The 14,616-nt window shown below is 30.7% G+C and overlaps 2 long non-coding RNA genes across 5 annotated transcripts; both read left to right on the plus strand.

Moving 5' to 3' along the window:
- Positions 1-318: 318 nt before the first annotated feature.
- On the plus strand, positions 319-7,714 carry LOC112016873 (uncharacterized). 4 transcript variants are annotated; one of them, XR_010628155.1, is made up of 7 exons: positions 319-530; positions 689-763; positions 2,749-3,612; positions 4,029-4,172; positions 4,270-4,357; positions 5,043-5,114; positions 6,246-7,714. It is a non-coding gene; the product is annotated as an uncharacterized LOC112016873 (long non-coding RNA). The 4 variants fall into 4 exon arrangements; XR_010628152.1 differs by having other exon boundaries at positions 323-530; positions 4,286-4,357; XR_010628153.1 differs by having other exon boundaries at positions 323-530; positions 4,286-4,357; positions 6,315-7,714.
- A 901-nt stretch (positions 7,715-8,615) lies between these two features.
- LOC136066646 (uncharacterized) lies at positions 8,616-10,808 on the plus strand. Its single transcript, XR_010628157.1, has 3 exons — positions 8,616-9,305; positions 9,921-9,997; positions 10,550-10,808. It is a non-coding gene; the product is annotated as an uncharacterized LOC136066646 (long non-coding RNA).
- The last annotated feature ends 3,808 nt before the right edge of the window (positions 10,809-14,616 follow it).

A 14,616-nucleotide genomic window follows, 5' to 3' on the forward strand; every position in this document is an offset into this window, starting at 1 on the left:
ATAGCTATTTTAGAAATGTAATGATATAATGTTTTTGCAATTTAAGTCTAATTTTTTGTAATTAAAGTTTAACATTGGTTTATTTGATCCCACGCATTGCGTGGGTCAAATGCTAGTCATATACTATATATAATAGCAGAAACTTTTACTAGGTTCTGACACGTAAGCAAAAATGGCACCTTAAAACGCTGACACGTGTACAACTTACTTTAAAAAAAAATCGCACGGTGCGATTGAAGAGACTCAGTTTCAGAGACAGTTTTTCCTTAAAAAAAAACCGTACGGTGCGTTTGGAAGACACACTTTCATCAAACGTTATCTATAAAAACACCAAGCCGCCTGTTAAAAAAAAAAAACGCAAACCCTAAAACGTTCCAACTTCCGTTTCTCCTCTTTCGGATACTCTCTCCTTTCGCTTCCTTTTGGTTTTCTTGACACCGATGCTTACGATACATAGGTCTAGGAGGAAAAAAACAAACTTTGCGATTCAGCGATGAGGCAGGAGACAGACGTTGAGAGAACTACCACCGGTAAGTTTTTCTTTTTTTCATTCTTTCTTAGATCTGGTTATGGGTATGAAATATGAATTAGTTTTGAGAAATTTGGTTGGATTGATTTTAATTTAGGTATTTGGGTTACATTAGGTTTTGATTTGATTTTTTGAAATTTGGGGTTATATATGATTTAGGTTTGGAGAGGGCAAAAACAGAGAAATAAGAGAGAACAAGAGTTCGTTATTCAGAAAGAGCAGAAACCTTTATCGGTAATTTTTTTTTTTTTTAAATATTGCTTTAAACGTTTGAGTTGATTTTGTATTAGGTTTGGGTATTTAATTGAATTGATTTTGATTCAATATCTGTCTTCCTTTTTTACTTTTTCCCCTTAAACTACACTCTTAGATACCATTTAGAGGACAAAAAAACAGCGGGTCGGAGATTGAAGAAGTTTGATTTTTTTAATTTGATTTTGATTGTCAATTTGTCAATTTGAATTTTTTTTTTTTTCAATTAGTTTGTTCTGGGAATGGGAACAATTAAATAGGAATGTTGATTGAAATCACTAGCAGACAAATAACTTGCGGAGAATGACTTAGTTTTGGTTGATTAGTAGTTTGGATTTGTTTTGATTAACATTTTTGGAATCCATTTATATATATATATATATATTAATATGGGCATGTTGTTCATTTGGGAAAGGTTACCGTGTAAATTTTAAGGATTTCTCTGTTTTTCGGCATTGATAAAGGTTACTGATATAGATGCTCTTATGCTATGGGCGCATCAACTTTTATATGTTTATCCAAGTCAATGATATGGACTTTGCAGCACCATGACAAGGATAAGATAATCATGGCCTTTTATGAATCAAGTTCTAATTCAATAAAAAACAATATATCACATGTATTAATCACAGCACACATGAATAAATCTAATACTTATGCAGAAAAAATTACTGCAAAATTTTTAATATGAAGAAAAGAACTTTTCTTTCATTCTAAAACACAATTAACACATTAGTGCTGTTTTGTTCTCAAAGCAAATTGACCTGTAAAATTGTTATGATTTCATTAATTTTTTTCCCACCTTTTCCCAACAGCCAAATAGATTGTTAGAGTTCTCTTTTTTTTTTTTTCTTTTTTTTCTTTTTTTTTTCTTTTTTAAAGGCTATGCTTTGTAGCAAATTTGGCTTAATTGTGTTTGTATAGTTTTACAATTCAGTCTGCATCTAAGATTACATATAGTCTTAGTTTTGCGAAATTTGAGTTTCTATTAGTCATATTTCTATAACTACTAAATTTAAGTCCAAACTGAGTTTTATATATATGGCTTGTGGTCTCTAGCATTTCTTCCTACAAAACAAATGCATATGTATAGTTTTAAGTTTGACTAAACCATGTTTCAATAGATTTTCATACTATACGTATTTTTTTAATTTATAAATTGACATTTAATGTAATTTTTCTCTTTAGTTAAATATGGATGATAGAAAGGTTCTAGCGAATGTGAAGATGAGAGACATACTTTGGTTTATGGTGGTTGACTATTTCAACAATTACACTTATCAAAAAAGACTATTTCAGCAATTACATGTTGGTGCGTACACATGTATAGAAGGAAATCTATTTATGTGGGTGAGGTTTAACCAACATATATTGAAGACTGAATTATATAATGGATTGAATGGTGTGATTAGAATCCTTATTTTGAATAAGAAAAATCTTTGAAGAGGAATGAGACTAACTTATTACTAAAAATTTTATGATATTATGATTTTGTTTAGCTATTTTATAGAGTTATCTTAGAAGTTTTATCATATCATGTTTATATTATTAGATTATGATAGTAGTAGGTTTAAGGAATAAGTGAAAATTGTAGTACCATACTAATAGAAATTCTTTATAATTCTTTGATTCTATACCTATTATTAAAGGATTTTACATATTTTTCCATAATTAATTTTTTTTCCCCATGTGATATGCTTAATAATCAATGCTGTTTGGTTCTTTAGAATTGGTTTTTTTCTTTGCTTTCTCTTTCATTGTATTTGATAGATAGTATACCTACAAAAAACATAAATGAGTGTCTTATCTTAAGTTCATTGTCTTCTCATACATAACCATCTATTGAATGGATAGAGTATGGAGAATATGTGTCTAAAATTAATGAGAAAATTTGTGGTTTATATGCATTTATGATTTTTTTTTTTTTGTTTCTTATGAAGCTTCTAAGATACATTTACTTTGTGCAGTAGATAAATGTTGGTGTTGAACAGAATCTACAAAGGTCTATATTTATTCCTCACAAAAGGGACATGATTGGAGGAAAATAAAAAGGGGAAACGATATTTGACCGATTGGAAGGGAGCAGGAACAAAAAGAACAACTGAGATATGAAATGAGCTGATGCTGAATTAGCATCTTCGAATGCACTTGGTTGGATTGATTTAGATTTAGATATTTGAGTTAGATTTGGTTTTAATGGGTTTAAAATTAATTTTGTTTTGAGTATTTGTATTAGATTTGGATTAAATTAGTTTTTGGTATCTGCCTATGGTGTTTGTAATTAGATTTGTAAATGGAGATATGTGTTGGGTGTTTAGTACGTGGTAAAAGTGTATTTAAATATTATTAAAAAAATTTCTTTTCTAATAAATGTAAATAAAAAGGTTCCCGCACATAGTGCGGGTTAAAAAGCTAGTATATATAATAGACGAAACTCAGAGAAAGTGAGTGCCTACAATTAAGGATGTTCTGACACGTATACAGCTTTCAAATAAAACAGCCGCACGTTACAACGTTTGGCCTTTTAAAATCTGCCACGCTTAAAACCAAAAAAAAAAAAGATTCACTTTGTTAAAACACTGTTTGGGAGCCTCTTGGTATAAAAAGAAACCAACCGCTTAAAACACAAAAAAAAAGAAAAGAAAAGAAAGATTCTTCACGGAGAAAGGGGAGAGAGAGAGAAAAGAGAGACAGAGAAATAGAGAGGCAGAGAGAGTTCTCCGTTCCCTCGCCAGACTTAGAGCACCGGTGCAAGCAGAAAGAAAAATCTATGGGCATCAACACCGTTAGGCTATATATCTGCCACCATCAGATCGTCGGAACCGGCTCCGGTATGTTTTTCTCTATTTTTTTAGATTTGGGTATGAAATATTACTTTTTATTGAGTTTTTTTGTTGGAAAGGTTTAGATTTGATTTTGGTTTTGATTCCTTTTTGTTTCGGGCTTTGGGGTTCTCCATGAAAATGTTTGTTTTCTCAATTTTTCGATTTATTTTGATATCACTAAGCCTTTCCCTGTTTTCTAATATCTACGTTCATAGATTTTTTTTTTTTTTTTTTTTTTTTTTTTTGGGGTTTTGATTTGGAAAACCGGTTTTGATTTGGAAAACACCTTTTGATCTGTTTGGCAGCGTTAAAACACCTTTAACCAATTAACTGAAAGTTACTGCTTCAATTTGGTTTAAACATATTGCGATGTGAATTGTTTATTGTCTTGGGCAACATGACTAATACTTTTGGAATTCCAGACTGCAATTGGCGAAGGTAGTGGAGATATTGGAAAGAAAATAAATCATGGTGGTGATGTCGATGGCGATGAAGATGATTACTTTGATGATGGCGATGAAGGGGATGGCGGAGGCCTATTTAGGAGACATAAATTTCTTGAGGAGGTTATAATTCTTAAATATGCTCTTTAGTAGATTAAATGTTTTTTGGGTGCTGTGTTTTTTTTTTTTTTTTTTTTTTTAATTTTTTTAAGATGTTTAGCGCTACTGCGTTACAGAGGATGGCTGGCCATCGCCATCTGATCTGCTGCTCTGCCTCATCTCTCCTCTGCAACAAAATTTTTCTAAAGGTTAGCGTACTCTTTTCTTCTTCAAATACTGTTTTGGTTTTCTGAAACTTTTCTCTATTGCTTTTCCTTTTCGAATTAGCATATTAAATCTCCAATATGTATATGTTTTTAGTTTAAAACCAGATGTTTGTACTACAAGAATTACCATCTTCCTTTTCAATATATCTGTATTTCAAAATTTTCTCCATACCGAATTTTCTAGGGTTCTTCTTTGACTCCTTTTGAAATATGGATGGGTTTATCTCTCTTTCTATGGAAAAATTATAATTTCCGGTTTTAAGTACTGGTAACATAAGGGATTCTGCCCTTGATTTTAATGGCCAAATTTCAACTTGGATGGTTAAAAGTCTGAAAGTTTAGAGTGTGTAATGATGGGTTTATTCTCTGTCTATGGATGATTTGGTCTGAAATTATTATTTTTGGTTTTAAGTTTTAGTAACATTAGGGATTTCGCCCTTGATTTTAATACTTGGATGCTTTAAAATCTGAAAGTTCGAGTGTATAGTAATTTATAATTTTTTTCTAAGTGAAATTATGGTTTTTTGGATTAATTACTGGGTTTTTGAAAAATAAATAAATTAATTGATAACCAACTGATTACTATACACCTTCCAACAGATTGTTAGACACTGTGTTATTGAAATTATAGAAAACCTTCTTACCCTGTCATTTTGTTGAAATTCAGATTTGCTGCATTTCTCTGTCAAGTACAAAACTTGAGTTATCTGCAAGCAGAGTTGCTGGAACAAACTGATAGGTTAGGAAAGCCTAATTTTTCCTTTGTTTATCTGATAATTCTGTCTATTATGTATTCATTGTTTGAATTTCTTCTGTTTTTGCATATTTTAGACAGCTTTTTCTATTTAAAAAAAAAATGCATTCCATGATTCTTTTTCAACTAACCTGTAAAATTGTTATGTGTTTTTTTGTTGCAGTCATGCTTTGTGATCAACTTCCTTATAATGATTACTTCAGCTTCTTTTTGTAGACTTTGTTTCACCTTAGGACGGCCTTACTATCCCTCTATTTATCTGATATTTTGGATTACATTTTGTTGATTGATGTATTTGGGATAGTTCTAAGCAAAATTAGATTGTTAGAGTTCTCTTTGGTTTATTTTTTGAAAATAAAAATCCTTTTTTTAGGCTTTACATTTCAGTCTACCTCACAGATTAAATTTTCTTGATTCTAAGGGATTTCAGTTACTATTTGTGATGATTCTGTGAATGAAACTTTCAATTTCAAATAGAGCTCTTCTATATTTTGTTTGTGATCTCTAGCATTTTTCCCCACCCATGTTTGTAAGATTTGAGTTGCTATAGTGGCAAATTATTTATTACAAGTTTTGGTATCTTATATTTGTATCTATTTAATTGTTAGCCTCTATCTTTCATACTGTTGAATACTTTGTTTTGTTGAGTTATTTTGGAACTCCATGCATCCATCTTAATTTCGGGCATTTTTGCATATAGGCTCAGGCTGTTGTTTTTCCTATTAAATAAGTAGTGTTGTTCTCAAAGAAGTTGGTTGTAAGTGAATGGTTTGATTCAAGTGCTAATTTGAAGATTTTATTGATTAAGGTAGGTCAAGATCTTTTTTCATATTTAAGTGTGGGTAGACTCATTACATGAAATTGAGTGTCCATGTGCTGAATTAGCAACATGTGTGCACCTTAAGGCAATATCTTTACATGAGATAACATAGGAGAAGAAGACTAAGACTTGGTGACATTTGCTGGCTGTATTACATGAACAAGAATGCAGAACTTTAGAATATTGGTTCTTCAAATTATTGCAGAAATTTGACTGCATAATTTTGTTTTAGAATTATTTATCAAAAAAACTGTGTGCTGTGAATGATATATGTGATATATTCATTCAATTTTCAGATACTATGGCTTGGCATGTATATAATTTTATATGGGTACAAACTTGATTTGTAAAAGCTATGGTTACAGATGCACACCGCTAATGGGATTGCTAGGTTTGTTGAGGTATGATATAATTTTTTTAGTTTAGTCATGTAATAATTGAATCAAACGTCAGAGAGGTTCTGAGATACGGAATTAGAAATTGGCGCTGTTCCGACTAAAGGTACGCATCAATTCTGTGTTCATTCTTTTTCTTTTGGTGCTTTGTTGTGAAAATTGATTCTAACGGCATAAACAAGAATGCAAAACCTTAGATTTTTGGTTCTTCAAATTACTGCAGTAATTTTCCTGCATAATTTTGTATTAGATTTATTTATTGAAAAAACTGTGTGCTGTCATTGATATATGTGATATATTCATTCATTTTTCGGATACTATGGCTTGGCATGTATATAATTTTATATGGGTGCAAATTTGATTCGGAAAAGCTATGGTTACAGATGCACACTGCTAATGAGATTGCTAGGTTTGTTGAGATATGATATATTTTTTTTGTTTTTGTCAAGTAATAATTGAAGCACTAGAATTTTTATTATGATTCTGATATATCTATGGAATTATATGCTTGACATCATTCGTATGCTTTTATATCCTTAGATTAAATGAATATATATAGATTCATGTGCGGATATATAAATATATATATATATATTTTTTTTTTACTATTGGTTTTTTGATATCAGTTCATGATTATATGGGTTAGATTTTATTTTAGCTAAGGTTTTTGGATTAGAATTGTTTTTGTTTTGGGTATTTGGTTTAGATTTGGTTCTTTTTGAGATTATTGTTTTTGGGTAAAAGAAATTGAAAATGGTATTGAATCGCAACAAACTGTTCATCTTCTACTATTTAGAAATCTCCCTTTGAAGATACTTGCAGCCAATCACAGGCTCTTTACTAACAGAGGCAATACCAGGTCATATGGTGCCAATGTTGATGAATAGTAGTTAACCTTTTAAGCTTGATATTAATTATGATTTAATTATAGTCAAAGCTGACAGTTTTTTAAACTGCATTATTAGTCTATTGAGAGAGAGGGTGATCCTACTTCTTTAAATTGGTAAGTTTTATTTAAAATGAGGTATGATTTTAATTTGTATTAGTCTGTATCTGTCAATTTTGTTTTGTTTGTTCACCTATCTTTTGTTTATTTATTGTTAAAATACTTTCTTTGTTTTCATAATTATAATTGTTTGTTCAATGTTCAAGATCAGCTTTTGTAAGAGCTGAATCTATCTTCATCAAAATGTATAAATATTGTCTACATTTGTTGGATTCTTCTTCATTTGCAAAATTTATGGCTTTGTTTTAATGTTTTGATGTATTTATTTCCTAAAATGTGTAATACGACTGTTAGAGAGAATAAGAAGGAAAAATGTATTTTATTTTAATGGTAGATAAATGCAGAAAATGTATTTTGTTGTTCCAACTTTATGGTTGTTGGTGGGTGAATTTCCTTTAATAAAACAATGAATGTAATTGCTATTAAGTTGACAGAAATTGCATGTAATTCATTTTATAGATCATGTTTGGTTGGAGGACACCTTTTATTCTTTGAGTTTAACACTGTAGAATACATTCAAAGTTTGTGTGTGCGGCAGCCAATGTGGCATGACCACAAAGCTGAAGCTACAAAGGGGTATCAAAGATTTGATTGATTTACAGATACTTATTTTAAAGCAAATATGTCTGTTAAAATGAGAGAATACTATGCATATCGATTGTGTTCGTAACTAGATTTCAACATGCATACTTTAGAATGTATAGTAATAATAATTTTTTTGTAAATGGAATTATGGAATTTTTTGGATTAATTACTGCATTTTAAAATAATAAACAAATAGATTGATAACTAATGTATCTTACACATTTTGCAACCAATTTTTTTCTTTACAAATTGATTTTATTAACCAAATTTCTCTTCTACTTATTTCATACTTCAATAACTATATTCTCTGGAACCCACAGCATTATCAATTAACATTTTCTTTAGATCATGTGTTGATGCTAAGTTATGTCTGTCTTTTAGAAGAAGGCCTACACATTAACATCATTATTTGAACAACTAACCATCCACCCCCTTCCCTATTTTACCATCACATTAAATATAATATATTAAGTTGATTGTTTTCTAATTCATAAAATGACCCCACGCATTGCGCGGGTTAAACACTAGTAATATATATAATAGCAGAAGCTTTTACCGGACGCTGACACGTTAGCCAAAAAAAGTCCCTTAAAAAACTGACACGTGTTGAGTAAATTCTTTAAAATCCCGCTCGGTGCGTTTGGAAAAAACGAAAAATTACAATGATACACTACGTTAAAACAGTGTTTGGAGCCTCTTGGTATAAAAAGAAACTAACCGCTTAAACAAAAAGAAATAAAGAATAGCAAGAAAGATTGGTACACAGAGAAAGGAGAGAGAGATGAGGCGCGCCGAAGACCCTAACACACAGAGAGAGCGAGAGATCCCAACAATGGCGACACGTTTCAAGGAGAAAGGAGAGACACCCCGTAACTCCTCTCTCTTCTCAGAAACCCAAAAATCAAAACCATATCCTTCCCCCAAAATCAAAATCCAAAACTTAGATGAGAAAGAATTAAGCGATCAGAGGTGCCATTCTTACGCAATCTCCAATTCTCTCACACAATGGACACCGAATCATCAGACCAACTCAACTTCAACTCTACTACTACTACAGAAGAAACCCTAAACAAACCCTAGACGACGGCACTACTACTATTGCTGTCACGCCCACCAGATCCCCTCGAAGAAGAAGAAGAAGAGGAAGAACCAACCGTTGAGGCTTCCGATCAGCCTTCTGTAACCACTGTCGATTCTAACGCGAAGTACGGTGAGGATTCGAAGAGCACTGTAGCCGCTGCCTGTAGCACGGGATGTTGTTGATGTGGATCCCCGGCTTCCAATATTCAGAAGAAGATCCGCCGTGCCGAGCGATTCAGTGTTTCTTTGCAACTGACCGAGGAGAAGAAGCGTAATTCACGAAAAGAGAGGTCTTTTTCTATTTGTGTTTTCTTTTTAATTATTGCATTGGTGTTTAATTTCAGTAAATCTACATTTTTTTTTCTTTGTTTCTTTTAATGTTTCATACATAATTTTTTAAAATACTAATTTTATGATATTTACCTGTTTAGGATTATTGAATAATTTTCGTTGTTCATGTTTGTTAACTACCCTGACATATTGAAACAGTGGTTGCTGCAAATTTTTTGGGTTTTTCTCTTAAAAGACCATAATTTGCCAATTGGGTTATATATGAATTTTTGGGTTTTAGGATCAATTAGTTCAAGTTGGTTTCTTTTTATATCTGTATACGGTTCTTATATATGTTTGTATATATCATATTAATACTCTTCTTGCTAGCAAGGTTATGGGATTTTGATTCTATAAGAGCCTATATGGGTTATATAGTTATATATGATTTTTTGGATTTTAGGATACTTAATTAAATTGGTTTTTTCCTCTCTTTTTTCCCCTTTTCCCTGTGTATTTAAGTTTTGAACTCAATTTGAATTTGTGAGTTTTTCCTTACATATACATTATGATTGTTGATTTATGATTGTGGTCTCTATAGCATTTATTCTTTTTTGGTGTTTGTGGGTTTGAAGAATGAAGTGGATTTTAATCAGAAAGTGTTGAAGTCCAACTGAAGATTTTTGGCAAAAACAAGTTTGAAGAGAAGCCAGTAAGCACCACAGTTTTGAAATTTTCTGATTTGCATTTTTTTAATAGAATAATTTGCATAAGTTCATGATTTGTTTTTGAAGCAATTCGAAGATTTAATTGAACTAACTAGCATGGCTCTTCATTAAAATTTATCTTTATACTGTTGAAAGCAACAATGTGTGCTAATTAAAAAGTAGATTTGGGTGTTTTGTCATTTGATGAGTTGCCTTGAATGTGTTTGATTATAGTTGTCAATCGGACTCGCATTAGAGTTGTGACTGAGATTTATACTACTATGATTCAAAAGAACAAAAAACAAGCCCTCTCTCAAAACTCTTTATAAAAAACAGAAAATGCCGAGAAGAAACCTGCACTTGACCATAAATTAGAATTTGATTTATGATTATTTCAATGAATGAATTATGTAGACTGCTTAAACTATCTTTTGGAATTGTCTTCCAAGTTTCAGGCTTCTTTATTCTGTGTAGTTGAGAGGGAATTAGTAGCTAGAAAGTGGATGGATTTACTGCATTTTTCTATGTTGATAGCAATTTTCCATTTTGACTTGCAGGAACATTCTCACAAATTTGGAGACTACCTCCCTTTACTCAGATATGTACTGAGATATGTACTGAGTACCTACTTTACAATGAGCATAAAACATGATATTAAATCTATATCAATGAAAATGGTGTCCTCACACACTATATATAAAAGAAACTGAGGAAACATTAAATTTTTATAGTTATATTTTTCCAGTTTCTTTCATTCCTGTTGTAACTGAGAGACAGAGCTAAGTTAAACATGCAAAGGGTTAAACTTTATTTGAATTTTCATGTTTTATTAATAATTTTGTTGTGTCTATTGTTATGAAACAAATTGGAAAGCTTGGAAAGGGTACTTTTATACAAGTTATTTCGGTATTGGATGTAATATTACATAGGCTATTTTTTCTTCTCATCATCTTTTGAGTAGTTGAGTGCATGATCAATTGCTTAGTGGAACACTATGGTGTTTTACCCATAGAGACAGAGCAGATTATAATTGTTAGATAATAATGAAAAGGGTAATGATAAGTGCGAGTGATTTCTCATCATAGTGTTCATCAAAATTTGGTTCATATTATGTTCAGATATATAGATCTAGCAATCCAACTTTTTCTTTCCATTGGTTCTCTTCTCTTCCCTTTTTTTTCAAAGAAACATAATGATATCAAAATCTTATAACTTTATTGCTCCTAATGAAACCATTTTTACAATTATTTACAATCTTATATACTCTCATCATTTCATGTATTTCTACAATTATGCACAGGTTATCATTTTCACAACTCTTATCTTTTGAACAAATTTATATCCAAAAACAAAAAAACAAAAAAAAGGAGGAAAATTATAAGTGAAACTCATGACAATAGATTGATTATAGTTTTTGTTTTGTTTTTGCTTTGGAATGCTCTTCAACATATATACTTGGTCATGTGTGACTTTAAGTGAAGCTAAGCATTGTTGGCAATAGAAATTTAATAGTAGAACAAATGAAAACCTAAAGCAAAAGCTATTTATCTGTCTTAATTTGGGAGTGAGAACTTGGTTTTGCTGCATTACTCAATCAAGGTTTAAGGTTTGGCTACCTTTTTCCCTAATTTCTTCTTTTTTTCTTTTTTTATATAAATTTCTTGAGTTCTGTTTTCTTGAACTGATTATGTTTTGTCGATGATTGCATGCTAAATACTTGGCTATCCAATATCAGAACATAAGTTGGCCTAAAAATTTGGAGGAATATGTTTTTATGTTGTCATTGCTTTCATTGCCATCTTTCTGACTTCTGTTTGTTTTGATGTTGGTAGCATGTACAATTGTGCTCTTTTTTCTTTTATCAAAGAAAATCTTATTATTTCATTGTTGTACCGTAAAATTGTTGGAAATTTGGAATTGCTTTAGTTTTTTTACCATTTTTGCAGCAGCCTAATAGAAGGTTGGAATTCTCCATAAATTTTTTTCACTACAATTCAAACTAGCTCAATGATGAAATTATGTTGGTTTTTGAGAGATTTTAGTTTGTAATATTGAGGGTTCTATAATTGCTAATTTCAATTTTAAGCTAGTTTTGTATATTTAATTTGTGGTCTCTAGCATTTTATTTTTTTCAATGTTTGAGGGTTTTGGCGTTTTGGGCTGCTCTTAATAAGCATATGATTCATAAAGTGTTTCATGTACTGTAACTGTTGATTTTTATAATTCACATAATTTTTCATATATGCGTGCATCCACCCTTTGGTGTTAGTTCTTGAGTTTTTATTGAAAATTTTGCTTAGCAACCCATTGAAGAGATAAAAAGAAGGTAGTGGACTGATTTTCTATTGATGAGTAATGGAATCTTAGGGATGTGCTTTAGTAATACAACATTTTGAATCAAAAGAAGGGGTCACATATTAGGTTTTACTTTCTCTACTAACAGAGGTTTTATTTATTATATATGTCCTTTAAGGGTTGATTTTCTTAATAGGTTGTAGTTTTCTTTTAAGATTTTGTTAAATATTGTTTTGCTGCATTACTCAATCAAGGCTTAAGGTTTGGCTACCTTTTTCCCTAATTTCCTTTTTGTTTTTTTTCCAATTTCTTGAGTTCTGTTTAGTTTAGTTTTCTTGAACAAATTGTGTTTTGTCGATGATTGCATGCTAAGGGATTACTAAATCAAAGTCTTTTTTCAGTTTATCTAAAGTCTTTAACTTCTCATTCCCAACTACTTAATGCTACAAAGGGTCCTCTCACTGATAAGACCATTTATTATACTTCAATAAGAGTTACTGAATTAATTTGACAAGTCAAATTCTGTTTTCATTTTTACATAAGTGCCTGCAGATTGCAGAGTGACATGATTTGGAGGTACTAATAGATGAAGCTTTTTCTTTGTGTCCATTAAGGGTTGATTTTCTTTTAAGATTTTTTGGTGGGCTTAGGCATCACCAACTATAGATTTAGATGCTCTAAGAAACACTTTTATGGTGACATGGCACATAATATTTAACAATGCTTTTACTTGGTTCTCTTTTAGAATAGCGTTATTTCCTGTTGGCTCTTCTTTCACATATGGTTGTTAGAGACAATTTTGTGATGCCATCTCTAATCACCTATGAAAATGTTTCCAATCCTTAGATAGTTAAAAGTAGAAAACATAGACATGTTTGATGCCTGCAGCTCATTGTTATTAATGAGTGACATCTTTGAGAAGATGATCCCATGAAAATTGCATTATCAAATTTAAACCATAACTGAAATATAAAAGTTGCATTTTATAATTTAAATATATAACAATAAACCTAAAGCATAAGAGCCGGAAATAAAGAAATTACGTCTCCATAGACTTATGGGGGATAAACTTGGTAATAGATGTGTTATCTCATATAATTGTGTATTCATTTATTTACATTTTGTATACAGGTGAATATTATGATGAGGAGGTTGCTGGTAGAGTGTATGATCTTGCTACCTTAAACAGACAATCTATATCAGTAGTTAAATGAATAACATATTCAGTTTTATACAAGTTTGATATTTCTCAATTATATACAAAAAATTGTAATATTCAATTTGATTTTTATACATAGTTGAGATTTCTCAGTTAAACTGGCCTTCATTTGGGTTCTATTCAATATTTCGTTGCTTTAGTACAATTGGTAGGCTTCACCCATTGTTTCTTACATTTCCATGTTTTTACATTATAAACATTGTTTGCATTTTCCTTTGGTGTAGTAGGTATTGTCATTAAGAAAAAGTGAAATTGATAATTTGGTATAAATTAGTGGCACTACATTTTTGGAATCCCTCATATAGTGAGGATGTGATTTTTTTTATTTTTTATTTTTTTTTTTGGGGCTAAGTGAATTCTGTGAGACTATTAACTTCTGTGGTTGATGTAATTCATAGGTTATTACTATAGGATTTGAATTTCATGATATTTTAATTATTAATTATTGTTAGTTGAAGACATTGGTACTTGCTTCTAGCAAAAACAAAGTCAACTATTATCTCTCTTGGACCACCAATTGTTTCTGTGAATTCTTGCAATTTTATTATTATTATTATTATTTTGTATTATCTAATTATGAAAATTTTAAATTTTCGCCTATGGTTTGTCTTTTGTAATAAATAAAAGTATCCCGCACATTGTGCGGGTTATAAGCTAGTATATATAAAGACTCTTAATTGTACTAGTAGTAATAGGATTCCTACTAGTATTAGGACTATAAATAAAACTTAATAAATACTAACTTGGACCCAAAGTAAATAAACCTAAGATACTTAGAATACCTTAGAAGATTCTAGACTCAACTAAATTACCAAAATACCCTCAATTCACAAAAATTACAAATTTGCCCCACCATATAAGACTAACCGTGAGAACCCAATAAAAAAAAATTCTTGAATAGGTGAATTTGCAAAGTAATAGCATTTTAATCTTCCATGACTCCATTAGGTCCAAACAGTAACTTCCAAGCAAACAAATTTGAAAAATTCTAGGGACACCTAATTGCACCCCAATTTCATAATTGTTAACTTGTGTGATTATAAGTAGACAATTTCTACCCACCACTTTTCATTGACCACTCAAAATCGCACAAGTCTACAAATTATGAAA

The sequence above is a fragment of the Quercus suber genome, unplaced genomic scaffold (assembly GCF_002906115.3).
Source record: "Quercus suber isolate HL8 unplaced genomic scaffold, Cork oak 2.0 scaffold_42, whole genome shotgun sequence".
Classification (NCBI taxonomy): Eukaryota; Viridiplantae; Streptophyta; class Magnoliopsida; order Fagales; family Fagaceae; genus Quercus; species Quercus suber.